General features: G+C 43.6%; 1 protein-coding gene across 3 annotated transcripts in view; it reads left to right on the forward strand.

Moving 5' to 3' along the window:
• B4GALNT1 (beta-1,4-N-acetyl-galactosaminyltransferase 1) overlaps positions 1-20448 on the forward strand; it is a 223828-nt gene that overhangs the window by 36818 nt on the left and 166562 nt on the right. The window contains exon 1 of one of the 3 annotated variants that reach the window (XM_068267424.1): positions 424-742. The exons of the other annotated variants lie outside the window; for them this stretch is intronic. The gene's annotated coding sequence lies outside the window, so the exon portion shown is untranslated. Of the gene's footprint in view, positions 1-423; positions 743-20448 lie in introns of those variants that run through there. 3 annotated transcript variants of the gene reach the window in all.

Raw genomic sequence — 20448 nt, forward strand, 5'->3', positions numbered from 1 at the left:
CTAGGAGGTGCTTCGTTCCTCTTCTCCCGGTGTTTCGGTCTTTTTACTTTTTATACACTGAGGTTGGAGGGGGGCGGGAGCTTTTTATACTTTCTTGGTTGTGTTTCCCCAGAGCATGGGCGGAGCCATTACTCAGAGGGTATCCCAGCTGCTGTACAGAAACACCGTTACCGGTAAGACTAACAGGTGCTTTCTACATCTTTTCATTACCTGTTTTGCCCTTTGCTCTTTTCAGACTGGCTTTGAGCTCACAGAGCAGCTGTCTATAAACGTGCAGGATCAGACAGTATGGCTCATCAGATAGCGAAGGGTGAGGAGGGAGTTGACAGAAAGGCTGGGCAGAGATGCAGATCTGACTCAAACTGAATTTACATTTATCCGATGAGAAAAACTTTCAGACTCGATTTACACTTGCGGTGAAAACACGTCAACAGATCCTATGTTAAGTATTTGATCCATTCACACTTCATTTTAATTCCGATAATCATAACAAAAAGTCTCGACCTGCATGACTTTCCTGGACAATGCATACGCTGCGGATGCTGATGGATGCCTATGGGAATGGACAGTGTTTGTCCTCACAAGGAAGTTCCTGCACTTTCCTCTCTCTCCTTCATCCTTGTTTTGTCAACTAGCCACCAAGGGCAAGCACCACTATACCGATAAGAACCCTGGCAGAAGCATAAACCACTGATGCTCCCCGCTGGAGTGAAATAAATTACTAGAAATATTCCCTTCCCAGGTAAGATTCTTAACCATTGAAAATCGTCCCTAGGGGGGCACAATTCCCATTGGTCTTTTTCAATGCATTGGGAAACCTCAGCAGTTGATTATCCTTTTTCTGGGGCTTCCTTCAGTATTGCTGTGTTTGCAACCCAAGAAGTGGCAGCAACCGGGGACTGGTGTGGAGTGGTAGGGAGGTGGCAGACGGTGTGATGGGCACAGCGTATTTGCACAAACTTCTGTAGCCAGCGATCTCTAATTTTTTTTTTTAGACCCCTGGGGTCACCACGATGGGAGTTTTGTCTCACACAGAGCGGAGTTAAGAGCGGCCGTAAAAAGACAGAGCTGCCCAATGGTAGCTGGGGAAGCATTTCTGGAACCCCCCCCCCCCCCAGTGGGAGTTTAGCAGGAAGTGCTTCTCCTTCACAAAATGCCCCTACCGCCTAGAGATGTCGACATGCTGCATTTCGGCAATTTTGGGAGGTTATAGGGCAGCAGGGTCAGAGCGGGGGGGGGGGGGGGGGGGGGGTTTAGACATAGAGGCATGTCATGCAGCAGGGAACATGCCTCTGTATGCTATCTTTTTCAGGCATCATCAGACTTTCAGGTAGAAGAAAACCTCCATCTGACAAGAGAGAGAGAGAGTGCTTAAATCATTTGGTTACATTGCACAATAAATGTTGTGGTCTATTTACAAGTACTATTCATCATTAGTTATGTCAAACTGTTTCCTCTGTTGCAAAGTAAAATGGGAAATGATTGTTTGCACTTCGTGCTGCTTCACATTGGTACAGACCGCCTCAACCTCTCATCATCAAGTTTATGTGACATAGTCCTCATCCTTTGCACGTCCTCCTCTCAACCATGCCAACTTTGTGGTTGGCAAAGTATTCATCTGTTTATGGAAGGGAGATGTCCATTGGGCACAGATCCTGATCATTCTTGTATAGTAATGCATAGCTCTGTTACACTTGGCCATTCAGTTTGGAATTAAAGGGCCAATATTGTGAAAACACCCCATTTATTTTAATATTGGATCTGACCACAACAACTAACACGTATACATGCTTTTCTTTTGTAATAGATTTGTGTGCATCAGATACTTTGGAAACTCCTATCACTAGAATTTGTTTAAAGCATGATTAAACTCATATTTTTTTTATTTTTTTGTTTGTTTTATGCTGGGAATACACCAGAAGTGTTTATTTATTTTCCAGCAGATAAATGGTTCGATGGATAATTTCCGACATGTCCGATCTTATTTTCTGATCGATTTCTCATAGAAGTGAATGGGAATTGATAAGAAAAGATAAGAAAATCGATCCAAAATAAGATCGGACAGTAAATTGACTGAAAAATCTAATCGTGAATTCCCAGCATTAGATTGCAAAGAAGTTGTCAGCTTATTATCTGTGTTCCAGACATCTCCTCTCACTTCCTGATTTTGGGGGCATGTGAGACTAGCACAAGAAGTTAATAACATTTATCCAGCGGGTTCATTATCAGCAGCTACAATATTAGGATTGGCCGAACAATTTAGCTCATCATTGCTTTATTTATATGGCATGTAAGCAAACAGAATAAAGGGGCCCATACACTGGTCGATTTCAACCATCAATCGATCAGAAATTGATTCTTTCAAATCTATTGTTCGATTTGTGATCGATTTTTTGATGGATTTGATCTATCTGACAGGATGTAAGATCTAGGTTTATCTGTTGCTGGTAGCAGATCCATGGCCCATAGAGTGGATCCATCTGAAAATGGCGCCTGCGAATAATGGCGAGTGGTGTTGCCACTAATCAGTTTGTCACTTATCGCTATTTAACGTTCAAGCCTTATTTTTTAGGTACGTTTTATTGAAAATTAGCGTTAACATTCTATCGTTACTTATCATTGTAAATAGCGGTGTTATAAAAGGTATACCTAACCCTACTCTCCCACAGAACCCTCTCTGTACCTATCCTTAACCGCTAGACCCCCCCCCCCCTGGTGGTGCCTAACCCTAAAACCCCTCTCCCCCTTAGTGGTGCCTAACCCAAAGAACCCCCTTGGTGGTGCCTAATCCTAAAGCCTCTTTCACATTAGACAACACGTGCAGGAGCCGGTTCCTGCAGCGTTGAATAGGCTGTCGTGTGTCGTTGGGAATCTGTGGTGTGATGCTGAGTAGCGGCGGTAGTAATTAATTAACCCAATGGGAAAACTCAGATTCCCGACGATAAAATGCTCCCGGGTGCGTCGTACCGCAACGCATCGAAACGCAGCGTCGGGTGTGAAAGGTAAAATGAAAATCTATGGACTTTCCTTTTACCTTGGGTAAAGAGAACCCGAGGTGGGGATCTTAGAGTTAAATCTATACACAGAGGCTGGGTCTGGCTATAGTGCCCAGCCTCTGTTGCTAGTTGAATCTTCCCAAAATTCCCCCCTGCACTCTGCACTAGCCCATAAATTACTGCTGCGCTGGCGACACTGAGCGTGTCGCAACGGGCTCTGTTTACCATTCTAGTGCCACTCACGCCGCTCCCCCGCCTCCTGCAGAGCGCCGATCCCCGCCCACGTTCCTTCCCTCGCCGCTGATTAGAGGGAAGGGACACGGGTGGGGACCGGCGCTCTGCAGGAGGCGGGGGAGCGGCGTGAGTGGCACTAGAAAGGTAAACGGAGCCCAACAGCGCGGCTGTAATTTATGGGCTAGTGCAGAGCGCAGGGGGGATTTAGGGAATTTTCAACTAGCAACAGAGGCTGGGCACTAGCACATGACGGGAAACAGGAAGTAGGAAGCCGGCCGCCAGAACGGTAAGGTAAACTAAACATCCGCTGCGCACAATCTCTGCATTTCCTAGGGGACTCACGAGGGGGGGCCATGATGGGGAGGGAGGAGTGATGTCGGCTCTGCTCCCCGCCGCATTAGTACACTTCAGCAGCCGTCCGCGGCTGGTGCCTTGATCCTTTTTTTTTTTTTTTTTTTTTTCCTCCTCTGCCCACTGGGTACGTACTGCGATCTGATTGTGTTCTGATTGAAAATGCCGGGTACTCTGTATGCTAGTGGAAATTGCGCGGAGATGGTTCCATTAGTGTGCTGCACTTGCAATGGGATTTTTACTGATTACAATCATTGTGGATGCAGCATTTTTCATGCAATTGACCTTTTATACAAAGTATAGGAATGCCAGAAAATCACATCACAATTGCAATTTGGCGATTCGAAAGGTTTTTTTTTTTTTTTTTTTTTCCCTCGTTGGACATTGCAAATGCATTGCAATCGCACTGTACACCTGATGGATCGTGGAAGAATTGCAGCAGTAGAAAATAGAGGAAACATAATCGCAGTGCAATTGCGATTTGTGATCACATTTCTTAGTGGAAAACAGCCCAGAGCCCATCTCTGTGGGAAATATAAACTTTTAATCCTGTACCAAATCTGTTTATTTCTGGTTTTAAAGGCCTTAATTTAGCCTCTTGTGTTGCATACGCTGCCTTTCAGACTGATGGGAAAAGATGGCATAACCCCTTCAAGCTGTAATCCTGAAAGTCTTCCAAGTAACAAGGCTGTTTTCAGAAAGTGAATTATTTTGCTTGGGAACACTGTGTGCTGGTGTAAGCATCTTGCCGGTAATATTCATTTGTAGATTGCATCTGTATAGACAGTACTCGGAAAGTTATACTAAGTTTGAGTGTTGATTAGTAAAAGTAACCTTAGTAGCTAATCCTATGAACTCAAAAGCAAACGAATGTTGTTAGGATCTGTATGCTAATACATAGTCCGTGCAATAACCTATAACCATTTAATTGCACTTCAGCCAAAGAGCTTATCTGTGATTAATGGTGCATGATATGAACAGAACATTTGGTACCAGTGTACTTTAAGGTGGCCACACACCATACAATTTTTTAAATATCTGTTCAATTCAAGAATTGCAATAAAATTTTCTGACTGATTGGTCATATTTTTGAAATGTTACAATGTACCACACACGTGTTCAATTTTTTCCCCCCAATTGTGATAAAAATGATTGGAAACCCTAAGGCGCCTGTTTCCACTACACGCAGATTGGATGCAGAAAAACTGACTTCAATGAATACCTATGGGAAAATCTGCATCAGAAAAATTGTGTTTAGTGGAAACAGGCCCATAGGCATTCATTGGAGTCAGTTTTTCTGCATCCAATCTGCGTGTAGTGGAAACAGGCCCTTAGAACATTTGCTAGGGTGTGTGTATATTAATTGACAATCTAACACGCACCATACAATCTTTAAAAAAATTGAAGAAACTTTTCCAGCATTCCGGATCGACAAAAATCGAAAAGAACGGGAAATCTAATCTGATCTGATTTGATTTTTCAGTCGAATGAAAAAAAGGAAAGGGGGGGGTTGGTATGATCCGATCATATTTATTGCCGTAAAACTTTATTGTATGGTGTGTGGCCACCTTTAGGGAAAAGTTGGAAATTGTGTTTTAACCACTTAAGCCTTTCTGGACGAATATATCCGTCCAGATAGGCTGTGCTGCTCCCGCACGCACTCCCGCTGCCTGCCGTTAGCCCCGAGATCATGAATTCCCCTTCATTGATCTAAGTCCCCTGCAGAAAAAAAAAGTTTCCCGTCCTAATGCTTCCTGGAAGCGAGATCGTTCGCTTCCAGGACTTTTTGACTGTGGCTAAATAGTAACACCCACATACTTATTAAATACATTAAATTACATTTAAAATTAGCGGTTTACCTCCCACACCAAAAATTACCCAAATAACATTTGTAATAAAACCTTTTTTAATAAAACATAAATAGTTACCTAAGGGTCTGAACTTTTGAATATGCATGTCAAGAGTATATTAACAGGGGCGTAGCAATAGGGGGTGCAGAGGTAGCGACCGCATCGGGGCCCTTTGGCCATAGGGGCCCCGAAGGACCCTCTCTCAACTACAGTATTAGCTCTTTATTGGTCCTGTGCTCATAATAATCACTTCTATAGATACTTTGAATAGTGGTAATCATTAACAAGCTGTTCCCCATCCCCTTCTTGCACCTCTGACACTGTAGTTGCCGGGGGGGACAGCCCCTTTAGCGGCGGATCGGCGGTTAGCGGCGATCGGACAGAACATTTAGCTAGCAAAGTGCTAGCTACATGTTCTGGAAAAAAAAAATTAAGTAAAAAGCCACTCCAGGGGCTGAACAATCCTCCTTCGCGTACATGGACGAGCTGAGCTCGTCCATACCGCCAAGGAGGTTAATTTCTAACTATAATGGGCAAAAACTGAAAAAAAATTTTTTCCATCTATTTCTTAATTTTCCTGTTAAAATGGATTTAGAATAAAATAATTCTTAGCAAAATGTACCACCCAAAGAAAGCCTAATTAGTGTCGGAAAAAACAAGATATGGAGCATTTCAGGTTAAGTAAGTAGTGAGAAACTTATTGGCAAATGAATGGGAGGTGAAAGTTGCTCGGATGCATAAGGTGAACAACACTGTAGGCTGAAGTGGTTAAAAGGAAGATTCAGGGACAATAAAAAAAAAAAATATCCAAATCCACTTACCTGGGGCTTCCTCTAGCCCGTGGCAGGTAGGAGGTGCCCTCGGCGCCGCTCTGCTGGCTCCCGGTGGCTGACCTGGCCCGACCTGGTCGGGCTTTTTCTGCGCTCCATTATGCGTTTCACGCCCGGCACGCTGACGTCATCGGACGTCCTCTGGGCTGTACTGCGCAGGTTCAGCAGGAAGCCCCAGGTAAGTGGATTTGGATTTTTTTTTTTTTTATTGTCCCTGACCTTCCCTTTAAGGGGCTTCAGTGATCGTCAGACCCCGAATTACATCTCCCTCTGAGTTGCTACAATTCAGAGTGGGAATAGTACTTAACGCCGCCGGGTTATTGGGCAGCAGGCTGAGCCATCATTTGGATCACCCTGTTCCCAGTTCAAGCGCAGCTGAATGACGATCAGCGCAAGTACTCTCTGGGATTACTCGCCCTGCGGCTCGGGCGCTGGGATTTCCACCAATTGTAATTGCACTACATCCAGCATTTTCACGGCTATTGTGTTGCGATCCTACTTCACTGGAATGAGAATCACTAAGCACGATTTTGAATCTGAATGCGGTTCAGAGTGTGAACGAGGCCGAAAGCTGGCCACTAACGGTCCAATTTCTAGCGAAAAATCGTTCGAGCGATGAGAAATTCTGATCGGATTGGTTGTAAATAATCTCCATTGGTGGACACAATCGATTATGAACGAGTGAAAAAAAATGTCGCCCGAATGAATTTTCATCGAACGAAAATTTGGATTTTCTTGGTGGTCGTGATAGATAGGAAGCAATGATTGGTTAGTTGATGGTGTAGTGAACGATTTTTCGTCCGATCAGAATTTCTGATCGCTCGAACGATTTTTCACTAGAAATTGGACCGTTAGTGGCCAGCTTTAGGACCCTTTTCCACTACCCTGTGTTTTGTGATCTGATTCTGATTGCTACCGGATTGCAAAACGCAGGGTACAGTAAAACTAATGGAAACGGCAGCTGCCATTTCCATTAGTGCGATCCGATTGCAACACAATTTTGGCCTGAGCGCAATTGTCCTTTTGCCGCATTTTGGATGCGCTTGAGCTCTACTATACTGAGTATAATATCTCAATCGCAATAGTGAAAATTGGTTTGAAGCGCGATTGCAATCTTGTTTCGTAGTGGAAAAGAGCCCTAAGGGTTCAAACACACTATAAGTGCTTTTTTGAGCGCTTGCGATTGATTAGCGCTTTCTGAGCGCTTTTTAAAAAACCGCTCCAATTCACTTTTATAAAAATCGCTGTAAAAATCACAGCAATCACGTATGCGTAAAAACATACGCGATTGCGGTGGTTTTAATGAACGTGAATGGGAGCAATTTTTAAAAAGTACTCAAAGCTCTAATCCATCGCAAGCAGTCAAAAGCTCTTATAGTGTTTCTGAGCCCTATAGGTAGCCCTACACTGCCTGTCAAGTCGAATCTGACAGGAATCTGTGTGCGCCTCACACTAGGAACAGATTACCAATAGATTTCAGAATGAAATCTAATGTAAATCGATCTAAATACATTATTGGACCATTAGTTCCAATGCAACTATATGGGACATTGATCTGCTGCCAGCAGCAGATCGACCTAGATTTTCCATCCTGTCAGATCAAATAGATCGAAATCGGCTGCAAATCGGTCAATTGATAAATTTGATAGAGTCTCTATTTCCGATCTATTCTATATAATCGATTGATGGCTGAAATCTATCAGTGTATGGGTCCCGTTAGAGAGAAAAAGTTATAATTTATGTGATTTTAGTAATCAGGTGATCAGGAGCCAATAAACATCGCTCCTCATTCATTCGGAAGATGTCAGCGCGCAAGACTACTGCAGTAAAAATCGACTACATGGCAGACATTCAGCTCTGTGTATTTTCCCAGCCCTGTGAGCTCCTCAGATCAGCTTGATTTAGTGACTACCAAATTTTAGTTGAATTTTTTTAAATCCAGTCTTCAGGCACAGATGTTTAAGGGCTCCTTTCCACTATCGCGAATCCGCATGCGTCCAACGCATGCGGATTCGCACATGTAATGCAAGTGGATGGGCCTGTTTCCACTGTAGCGTTGTTAAGGTGCGGTTTTTTTCAGCGGTGAAAAAATGCACAAAAGAGCCGCAGAATTCGCCTGCGAGTGGAATGCATGCGAATCGCATGCAATGTATTTAATAGGGAAATCGCATGCGTTTTCCCCATGCGTTTTTGCCGCGAATTCACATACGTACCAATGTAAAATCACACAGGCAGTGACATGGTTAAAATCGCATATACCCTCACCTATGCGAATTCACATGCAAATTTGCGGCAAAAAACGCACTGGGAATCTCATCCGCATGCGATTTCATCAGCGGTGGAATCCAGGCGATTCCGCACCGCAATAGTGGAAACGAGCCCTAAAGATCATATTAATATCAGTAGTCCGACATCTCAGAGGCCTCCGCACTTAAATATTTTTGTCTTGAAATGAGGACCACTTTAGGTGCATTTGATGCTGCCTTCAATCCTCCCTGTTCAGACTGCAAGAAGGAATGCACGTTTGGAACCTGGCTGAGGTTTACATTTCACATTAACACGTGCAGGAGCCGTTCTCCTGCACGCGTTGAATAGGCTGCCGTGTGTAGTGGGGAATCTGCGGTGCGATGCTGAATGGCGGCAGTAGTAATTAATTAACTCGATGGGGAAACGCCGATTCCCGACGATAAAATGCTCCCGAGTGCGTCGTACCGCAACGCATCGAAACGCAGCGTCGGGTGTGAAAGGTAAAATGAAAATCTATGGACTTTCATTGTACCTTGGTCAACGCAAAGTTTCGACTTTGTGTTGAAACGCTGAAAAAGGACTGTAGTGTAAGGGCCCATTCACGCTACTGTAATAAGTCTATGGGCCCGTTCTTACTTGGGCAATCGCCCCAAATTGCCCAAAAACGCAAACGCGTCGCCTGCACCATTTTCAGGCGATTTCACGGCGATTGCATTTCAGTGCTATGGAAGCGCTAAACGCGATCGTGGAAAAAACGCCACAGTGTTCAGTTTTTTTTTGGTTTTTTTTTTTTCCGCGTGAAATCCGTGGAAAAATCACTCCTGCAAAAAAATAAGCGGCGTTTTGCAAACGCAAGTGTGAATGGGCCCTTAAAGAGCCCTGAGAAGACTGCAGCCTATAGCAATAGCTGTATTTTAATCCAAATAATAATCTGACCATTTTGTATTGCGATTTTCTCCTGTTCGAACTCAAAGCGCTCAAGAGCTGCAAACGGCCCCTGGGACACGCTGAAGAGGCCACCCTCCAGTGTTAGGGAGTCTTGCCTTGAACTTCTTACTAAATAGGTAATCACTCTAGCCAGGATTCGATCCCTGATCTCCCATGTCAAAGGCGGTGCCCTTAACCAGTACTCTATTCAGCCACTCATTTGGTGTTGGAAGTGGCCAGCGTCTGCTCCCCTTTTACCAGTAATTTAATTAATAGTTAAAGCGGACCTGAACTCAGAACTTCCTCTGCTCTAAAAGATGCGCAACAGCATAATAACCTTTAAAGAAAAGCATATTTTTGTTATAGCTGATACAAATCCTGCAATAAATCTGTAGTGTGTCTACTTTCTGTTTACATGGAAGCAGACATGTTAACATCCTGTGTTTACAAAAAGCTGCTCTGCCATGGCAGAGGAGATTCCTGAGCTGACACAGCTGAGAGAGCAAATTACGGTGGTGATTAGACACAGATGAGAGGGAATTAGACAGGCTAAACTCTTAAAGCGGACTTGAAGAGATTTAGAAAAAAAAAAAAAAAAGTTTCTGCCAGCCCCCTGCAGCCATCCTGGAAGGATCCTCTGTTGCTCCACCGCGGCTCACTTTTGTTAATGTCGATGTCCACTGCGCGGCACTGGCGGTGTGCAACCTCAAACGTGCCGCCATGGCCAAGAGCGTCCTGCGCAGGCCCAATGCGAGAAAATCTCTACTATGCATGCGCAGTACGCTCCCGGCAATGCGCAAGGCTAGGGCTACGCAGACACAGTGGACGGCGACTTCCTGTAGTGAAAGGGAGCCGCGGGAGGGAATGGAGGATCGTTTGGTAACTTCGCGGGCACAGGGGGCTGGCAGAAGGTAAGTAAATTTTTTTTTTCTTTTATATATATATATAATCTCTTCAGGTCTGCTTTATTACATACAAAAGGAACCTGAGGTGAGAGGTATATGGAGGCTGCCATATTTATTTTCTTGTAAACCATGCCAGTTGCCTGGCAGCTCTGTTGATCTTCTTGCATACATGGTGTCTGAGTCAAATCCATGGAACAAGCATATGGCTGATCCAATAAAACAGTCAGAGCACCTGATCTGCTGCATGCTTGTTCAGGGTCTATGGCTAAAATTATTTAAAAAAAAACAGGATCAGGACGACTGCCAGGAAACTGGTATTGTTTAAAAGTAAATATGGCAACCTCCATATCCCTCTCACCTAGGGCTCCCTTTAAGAAATAATATAGCATTAGTTTACCAAGGAACTTCTAGACACGGTGGCGTAGTGGTTAGCTCTCTCGCCTTGCAGCGCTGTGTCCCTGGTTCGAATCCCAGCCAGGGCACTATCTGCAAAGAGTTTGTATGTTCTCTCCGTGTCTGCGTGGGTTTCCTCCGGGCACTCCGGTTTTCTCACACATTCCAAAAACATACAGATAAGTTAATTGGCTCCCTTTAAAAAAATTGGCCCTAGACTACAGTACTTACACTACATAATATAGACATATGGCAATGGTAGGGATTAGATTGTGAGCTCCTTTGAGGGACAGTTAATGACAAGATATATATATACACTGTACAGCGCTGCGTAATATGTCGGCGTTATATAAATACTTAATGTTAATAATAATAATAGACAGATTTAAAAAAAAAAAAAAACTCTGCAATTAAATTCTTACACAGATGTGGGAAAACATTTGTTCCTAGAGTGGTGCTTTAACATATGCAATGTGTGCTTGCTAAGAATGGCTAGTTTTTGGCAGAGAAGCTCACACTCTGGAATGTTTATTCCTTTTGGAGAAAATGTAATGAGTAGATTTAATTCTCCCGGCCTGATCTGTAACTGATTACAGAATGATACGAGTATCTGAACTTTGTCATAGTGCCAGCGCAGTGTATGAAGACTGGATGCAGCATGCAGACATGACCGACTCAGACAGACCGGATGGATTGAGTACTGATTTAATTTTCTATGGCCCGATTCTATCTGAGACCATTGCAGAAACACCCAAACCGCCCGCATTCACTCTGGAGTGGCAACAGACCCGCGAATTAAGCCTACCAGCGGTAAAACGCATTATGCAATAGCCATGTGATACTGATCCAGCACAGTGTGAACCCAGCCTTACTTTTTTGGCTACTCTGAACTAGTAAATAAAACACTGAACAGAAGTGTATTACTATAGAAATAACTAGTTCTACATTGTGTTTATCTTACACAATGCCACAGTAATGCCACAAACACATAAATTGCAGTGTTAGTATCTTAAAGGAATACTGAGTACCTTCTAAAAACACAATTTGCACTTACCTGGGGCTTCCTCTAGCCCTCTCCTGGTCCCGTAGGCGGCTCCGTGAATCTGCGACTTCAGCCTGAAGTTGCCAGTACAAGTCCCTGCTGCGCACGTTACGTGTTATCTCACTGACTGGCGTGGGAGTCCTGCGCATGCGCCGTTCAGAGTTAGAGAATTGCACATGCACAGGACTCACGCCAGCTGCCCTGATGACGTGTAGCATGCGCGACAGGGACTGGTACTGGCAATTTCAGGCTGAAGTTGCCAATTAGCGGAGCTGCCTCCGGGACAGGGAGAGGAGCCAGGAGGGCGCCGGGGGCTCTCGCAGCCTACGGTGGGGTGGAGGAAGCCCCAGGTAAGTGCAAATTGTTTTTTGTTTTTTTTAAAAGGTGCTCAGTGTCCATTTAATCGCACACCTGAAACATGCATCTTATCCAGTCAGATTTCAGGCCTAGTTCACAGTGGTCAGTTGCGTTGCAGAATAATTTTGCATGTCAACTCACTACCCATAAAATTCTATGGGCCAGTTCACAGTACTGCATTGCAATTGATCGCATTACTCTAAAGCTGGATTCACAGTGCTCAGTTGCATAACGCATGTGATAAAATGTGTATGAACTGAAACTGAGACTGCCCATAGACTTTAATGCAAAGCCTGCATTCAGCAAGTTACAATAATGCGATCCATTACTGTAAACAGTCCCATAGGATTGTATGGGCAGTAAGCTGACATGCAGAATTTTTCTGCAACGCAATTGAGAACTGTAAACCTAGCCTAACTCGCTGCATGCAGGTTTTGTATTAGTCTATGTCCAGTCTCCATTGCAGTTCACACTTATTATAACACATTAAAACGCGTGTGTTATGCAACTGACCACTGTGAACCTAGCCTAAAGGTGCGTACACACATGCGACTATAGTCGTTTGAAACAATCGTTTCAAACGACGATCGTTTAAAAAAAAAAAAAGCAGCTAACGACCATTAGGTCTGACGGACAAGCTAGATTGTTAAAAACGAACGATCTAGCTTGGCGGATTTTTTCCAAGAACTATCGTTTGCAAAAGTAGTACATCGTTGGAAACGGTCGGTCGTACTAGGCTTGACATGCGCATTTCGCTATTTCTCCATGGAACTTTTCATTTTTTATGCGCAAGCGCATTAGTTGCTTTACTTGATGTAACGTTCGTTCTAACGATCAGATCGTTACACACCTTAAAAAACGAACTTTACTTAGGTCGTTCTTTCGTCAATTAAAAGTTCGTTCGTCGTTCACAACGAGCGATCGTTATCGCATGTGTGTACGTAGCTTAAGTCAGAGTACCTGATCTGCATATGCTTATTCAGGGTCTATGGCTAAAAGTATTAAAGGCAGAGGATTAGCAGGACAGACAGGTAATGTGTTTTGTTTAAAGCAAACATGCATGTGCAGTACGGAGCCATCCAACTTCAGAAGCTTCCTGTGGCTGGAGATTTGACCAGGAAAAGAATGTGAAGGCTATAGGACCCAGAGCCTTGCCCCTCCTGGGGCTTCTATCGGCACCCTGGAACTGTAATGTCCCGCGCCATCCTCCTTTGATGTGCCTTTACCCGCCGCTGGCACCAGGTTACTTATTTGTCTAATAGACAAATAGAACTGCGTGGCCGTGCGTGTGCCAACTCCCGTGCGCATCAACGGGAGCGAGCAAGCTTCCGGCCACGGCCGCGCAGCCACAGTTCTATTCGTCCAGTTAGATGAATAATTAGCTCGGTGCTGGCGGCGGGGAACGGCGCATCCAAGGAGGAAGGTGCGGGACGTTAAAGCTGCAAAAGGCCGATAGAAGCCCCAGGTAAGTGTCAGTGTTGGCTTTTTTTATGTACCGGCGAACCCCTTTAAATTAAGCTTCAGGTTTGCTTTAAAAGGAAATATATCAGCCTCCATATTCCTCTGTTCAGGTGTGGGTCCTCAGAAAGCAGTAAATAGGATTTGCATCTTTCCCATGTAGACTTCTAAGCTGGCTGTTCATATGTTAATTTTATACTTGTTCATCAGAATCGGATCAGAATCGCTTTTATTTCGCCAAGCATGACTGAATCGTGCCCGGAATTGGGTTTGGCACATAGATACAGGGCATTACATAGAAACATAAGAGACATAGAACATGTTAGACATCACTTCATTTCAAAACCTATACATAGCACATTTACCCCAGCCATGTGGGTTGCAGGCAGAAGATCGGCCTGGAAGGGGCAGGGGACAGCCTAAGGGCAGCCTAAGGGGGGAGAGAATGAGCAGCATTTGTAGAGTTCAGCAACTTTACGGCTGAGGGGAAGAAGCTATTTTTGTGTCTTGTGGTCTTAGTGGAGATGGACCGGTACCTCAGATACCTCCGCCCCCAGGGGAGCTGACTGAAAAACTGGTGGCCAAGGTGAGAGGGATCATTTTGCTGTTAGTGTTTTTTTCCCTCATTTCAAATGTGCCAGGCGATGACTGTAGTTTTATCAGGAGGTGAAATAGGAAAGAACTGCAAATTGCTACAGTTTACGCTTGGTCGTTCTCGGTGAGACCAGGTTTTCAATGAAGATGCCTACGAGAAACTCCCAATTATCCCTACACTGCAATATAAAAGAGAATTGTCTATCCTGTTTGATGTGGGTATAATGGCTGGCCTCGTGGAAAAAACAAATGTGAATCCGTACGGCTCCAATCCGAATCAGGTCCTGATACGATCCGGTCCGTTTGCATGCCAAAAACGCAAGTGTGAACGGGGCCTTAAAGTGAACCTCCGGACTAAAAATCGACTCAGCAGCATTGAAAAGGCCTGGTGTTTCTTTAACAGTTTCACAGCATGAGAACTTTGTTTCTCTTATACAAGCCTCATTTTAGCTGCACAGAAGAAAACTGCCCAGGCTTTTTTCCCCTGATGCTGTGCAAAGCATGATGGGATTTCTGATTTTCTTCACCGTTCTGCTGTTTTTGGTGCAATTTTTTTTATTTATTTATTTTTTTACATTTTGAATTTGACATTTAAAGCCTAGCGTGTGCAGCTGGGAGGGGTAATCAGGACACAGGACAGTTGGAACTGTGTCTCCTGCTCCTTGTCACCTCCTTTCAACCAAAAAGATGGCTGCCCCCATTACAAAGATGGCAGCCCCCATGAATCACAAACATTTGCCTGTTCTTTTAAAGCAGTAGGATCAGCCATACTATGCCAGGGGGAAAAAAACACATATATAAGTAGATAAATACTTGACCTACTTACATAACACATGTATTATACTGTCCACGTTTTGATTTCATTGAATGTTCTATAGTAAATTACGAGAATTCTGTTCCTGGTGGGGGCCATGTCTTTTGCCCACAGTTAACTCTTGATGTCATTTCTGCCCTTTACTTTTTTTTCTATTCTCCTCCAATCGCTGAGTCACCTCAGCCTTGCTTGTAAACACAAGTGAGTAGGGGATATGGTTTTAGATAAGAAGCTGGCAGGGAAATAAAGGGAAGAGGAGGAATAGATTATAGATAAAAAGAACCCCCAGCATGCAATTCTTTGGCACGACTACTAAAGGGCCAGTGTTCCTTAAGTATGTGATAACTACAAATCATAACAGCAGAAAAAGTTTTGCAAGTTTTGAATGCAGGATTAGCATCTTTATCACTTAATACACTCAGACCAGTTGCTGTTGAAATTTGATTTTTATGGTGACGATACCGCTTTAAAACAGGGTGGGTAAGAGAGTATATTACCTATCTATACTAATTAATATAACTAATGTATCTTGATGACAGTATGTTTGTTTAGGCTGAAGTTCCCCTTTAAAGAACGTGTTGGAGAACTTATAAACAACATTCGTAAAGGCTTTTAATGACATACCTTTTCTTTGCATTTTAAAAATAAGCATAATGCTGATCCTGCCAAAATGTTTTTTTTTTTTTTTGACTTGAAAAATTGATACCTTCGTGGAGGGGTTCAAATAAATTACAGGAGATATCTAAAAAAGAAAAAAGGTGGATTTATGACTTAGAATCTGCAGCACCTAGAGGTTTAAATATAGAATTGGATATAAATGCCTTTATTAGTAATGGATGATACATGTAATGGATGCCGGTCGGTGTAAATGAGGGATGTGTATATGTATCTGGAAGGATAGTGGGGTACATATTGCGTCTTGACTGCTGGCGGTATATAGAATCTGAGTTACTGAGATTAGATTGTATATTGAGATCTATTGTGTTTGGTATCTGGATTGGGTTTCGGTCGTCGTGGAGTGAGAGGTGTATTAGATTAGGTTGTCTTTGTAAGGAGACCGCTCCGGGTGACTGCTGCGGCGGTTTCTGCTCCTTTTTTAAAAAAATGTTTTAAATTTTTTTCTTTTAATTTTAAACTGTCCGTAGTTTTAAGTGAGGAGGTGAGGGGTTGCAAGCTATTTGAATGACCAGTCTAACGTGAGTCGTCAGCCCCTATGAGTCAGAGTACTGACAATGCATAGGGCGGAGCTACGGCCCATGTGACTGATTGAGGGAGTCTGGCGCTCGGTGTGAACAAGCTAAGGAGGACCTGAGGCGGCATTCGTGCCGTTTCCCGGGGACCGATGTTGTTATACTTAATGCCTATACCCTACGTTGGCTTGTGAGTGCATATTCTTTTACTATCTTTATTAAACTTTTCAGTTTTACACTATATGAGCGTACTTAGTTGCAGTGTGACTTGGCATACGATTGAACTAGGAAGTGAAGACCGATTTTGTTTGTTCCCCCACACACTGTTAATCTTGCCTCCTCGAGATTCGGGAGTTTTTTGTTTGGGTGAGTGCGGGCACATTGGTGGGTGTTTCCTGGCACCAGTGGATGGAAGGTGAACAGTTAAAGATCACACTGCTTAATAGTTTGGGTGACAGAGGAATTTTTAAACACAGTTATACGCTATATGTATTTTCTGCTTTATCTTGCATGTGGATGTGATTGTCCTGGACTAAGGAGTGTTTTTGGACTAGATTTGATTCAAGACAGAGCCCCTTCTTAGGACACTGGTGGCTGCTAACTGTAAGACTGTTAACTCCTTGTCCTCTGAGACGGCGTGCGCATTCTAATTTATTTTACAGTTAGACACTTGTTTGCACAAAACAGGAAGAATGCGAACCACATAAGTGCTCATTTATTCTCCTAAGCGCATACTGTATTTCTATTTTAATTAAAAACTAATATAAAGCTGGTGATAGACGATTTGTTGCATGGGTCTGAAGAAAGCTCCTTTAAAATTATAGAAACTGCCCCCCAGTACACTTAGAGAAAGCTTTGTAATGATCAAGCTAATAAGATTGCCATACCAGCTAAATGACATATCTTAAAGGTGAGACAGGTGGATTCGGCGCCAACTCTGTGGCGCCTGGTGCCTACTTAGTGGCCCTGGGGGCGAAATACTGTAATTCCCATGCTGGCTATTGTCAATCCCCGAATTCCGCCACCAGAGGGGAGGCTAGGTAATCAATAGAGGTATATATTTATTATATTCCCATACTTTGCGGCAAGCAGAAAGAGTGGTCTCTTGGCTTCTCCTTGCACCCAGCACACCAACGAGAACATACTGTATGTTCACACTACAAGCACTACATTTCTTATCCTATCAACTAGGTAACCTTGTGAAATTCAGGGTGACAGGAAACGCACATACAGTGAGTTTTCAACTCCTGCAAGTGCATCAAGCCAATACAGGCAGTCCTCGGTTAACAAACGAGATGGGGACTGTAGGTTCGTTCTTAACCTGAATCTGTTCTTAAGTCGGAACGCTGTGCCATCTCTGTCCCCTGTACCTCTTCTGTGTCTCCATATGTGTCACCTCTGCCCTCTGTACCTGCTTATTCAAGTTTAAAAGCCATTTTTTCTTTGAATTTTTTTTTTAAATCTATTTTCTCAAAAAAAAGTACAATCAGTTAGTGAGTTGGGGACTACCTGTAGTATAAACTCCATTGGCTTAATGTAATTTTGATGCTACTGTAGCCTAGACTCTGCATGACAACCGGGCAACTGGCAATGACTCGAAACTGGCATATTTTTTTTACATGAATTTCTCCATATTTCTGTCATCCTTCTTTTTGCAAGTGTATCAAGAATTCAGTCGTCCACTCCTATATGTAACGTAATCAATGCAAGCCTCACAGATTTCCCAGAAAATGAATACATACATACATGATTGTTTAAAACAGGTTTATTACTATCAGGTGACTTTCAGTGCTGCTTGTTTTTCCATAAGCAGTAATAATAATATACACAAACTTCAGAGTTTCAGTTTACAGGACAGGATTATTAAAAAATGCCTTAAAGGAGTTGACATTAGTCTTTCTTCAGCAGTATCGGTTTGCAGGCACTTTGAGTGTTCGTGTTTGTTTCACTGCAGATCAGCTGAGGATTCCTTCAGTAACAAAATCTGACTTGTAGGCAAAACTGTGAATAGTATAGATGAGGGCTGCAATAGTCTTTTTGTAATTTAGTAGTGAAAATGATGTTCCCCTTTTATTCTCACAGCAGCAAAAAGAGTAGAAATTTTTACTTAAAAATGTTGTCTGGTAATACTATCTTGTTGACTGTTGACTTGTTTTCAGTTTTGCCTGTAGGTCTGCCTTAAAGAGAAACTCCAACCTAGAATTGAACTTTATCCCAATCAGTAGCTGATACCCCCTTTTACATGAGAAATATAATGCTTTTCACAAACAGACCATCAGGGGGCGCTGTATGACTGATTTTGTGCTGAAACCCCTCCCACAAGAAGCTCTGGGACCGCTGTACTTTTGGCAGTCTGTTGCAATGTAACAAGGTTCACAGACAGGAAATGGCTGTTTACAGCTGTCTCTAACAGCCAAAACAGCTAGGAGCAGCTACATAACCTGCCCACAGTAAAAATGTCACCATGTAATAAATGTCAGAATGTTAAATCGGGGAGAGGAAAGATTTTACAATGAGCAAACACTGACTCACTTAGCCTGCCAGCCGCGATCTGAGCTGGCAGGCTGAAATGCGGCTGACAGGCTGAAATAGACCAATAAAAAGCAAATATTTATGTGTACAGTGCTGCGATCTAGCGCATTGCTGTACAGGGGACAGACCTGTTACTTAACTGTCTTTCCCAACTGCTCACAATCTAATCCCATACATAGACTGATGCCTATGTATGAGTATTGTAGTGTATGTATCGCGGTCTAGGGCTAATTGGGGGAGGGGGGGAGGGAATCAAACAAATAGGGATTTAAAAAAATTGAAGGTTTAATTTTTTTTATTATAAAAAAAATAAAATAAAGATTGCAGTAGCAATCGTAGACCACCAAAAGAAAGCTCTATTACTAGGAAGAAAAGGTGGTAAAATATTTTTGGGTGCTAAGTTGTAGGCCTCAGCAATAAACCATTAAAGCTGTGAAGCGCTGAATTGTACAAAAAAAAAAAAAAAAAAAATGGCCTGGTCACTAGTGGTCCTCAAGAGGTTAAGGTGTCCCTTCATCTAGCAATGTATGAGCAGATCAACCAAGAGACAGATCTCTCTCTGATCGAATCTGACCATAGAGAGATCTGATGCCTGCCTATACTCCGTGACCCTGAAACGTTAGTTGGTGATTAAATGGACATCTAGCTCAGCGGATCGGTCAGAAACAGTGTTATCAATCTGCCGACAGACTGTACACACGCTCTATCGCTGGAACGCCCGTCCAGCGGGAGGGTCTGATGGACCCGTTGTTCCTTATAGTAGTGCGTGTGTACGCACCTTAAGGCTGCTTACACACCAAGACGTTACAGGCGCACGTCAGTGCGCCTGTAACGCTCCCCCAACGCACAGCAATGTAACACAAGTGGGCTGTTCACACAGCCCACGTTGCGTTACATGTAACGCTGCACGTTCGGTGCAAAGTGCAGCATGCTACGGCGTTGGAGCGGCTATAGCCGCGTTAGACTGTTTGCACATGCGCAGTGGGGGGCGGAGAGGAGGCGGGGAGAGCCAGCTACAGTAGCCGCGCACATGGCTACTTAATATTCACTGCACTGGCGGTAGCTGATTGGCCGGCGGGACCACGTGATGCGGAGTGTCTCGCTCCGCATCACGTGGTCCCGCTGGCCAATCAGCGCCACTCTGGGAGACATTATAGGAATCGAGCCGCCGAACGCGGCTCACTCTACCGTCGGCTTTTGCAGCACCATACGTTGTGTTAGGTGCACGTTATGCGACCTTAACGTGGCACCTAACACAACGTCTTGGTGTGCAAGAAGCCTAAAACAACCTATCTACAGTGTAGTGTGCGGATATTTCAGATTATGCTTTTTCTAAAGTGGGGAAGGGTTACAGTGTCTGTTTGCTTTTTATTTCTTTTAGTAGTTTAATTGGAAATATTTCACACACTTCCTGTTCCTCTCACTGTTATAAAAGGTAAAGACATTAGAGGGTATGCCATCTATCCTAGCATCAAAGAGGGGGACAACACCTAGCAGGAATAGGCCACGCATTACTACACTATGGTAAACCGCCACGAAGAGCTGTGAGAACTGCATTTACTTTGCAGACACACCAGGAGAGTTCACTGCATTTTTCAGCCTGTTGCGCAAAATGTACTTATTTTATCTCAGAAATGTAGTTCCTTAAAAGCCATTTGCTCCTGCACATGACTTTAAGGACTAGTAGCCTGGACTTTTCCATACTCCGTGATGGAAAAATGGATAGTG

Source organism: Hyperolius riggenbachi, chromosome 2 (assembly GCF_040937935.1).
Source record: "Hyperolius riggenbachi isolate aHypRig1 chromosome 2, aHypRig1.pri, whole genome shotgun sequence".
Lineage (NCBI taxonomy): Eukaryota > Metazoa > Chordata > Amphibia > Anura > Hyperoliidae > Hyperolius > Hyperolius riggenbachi.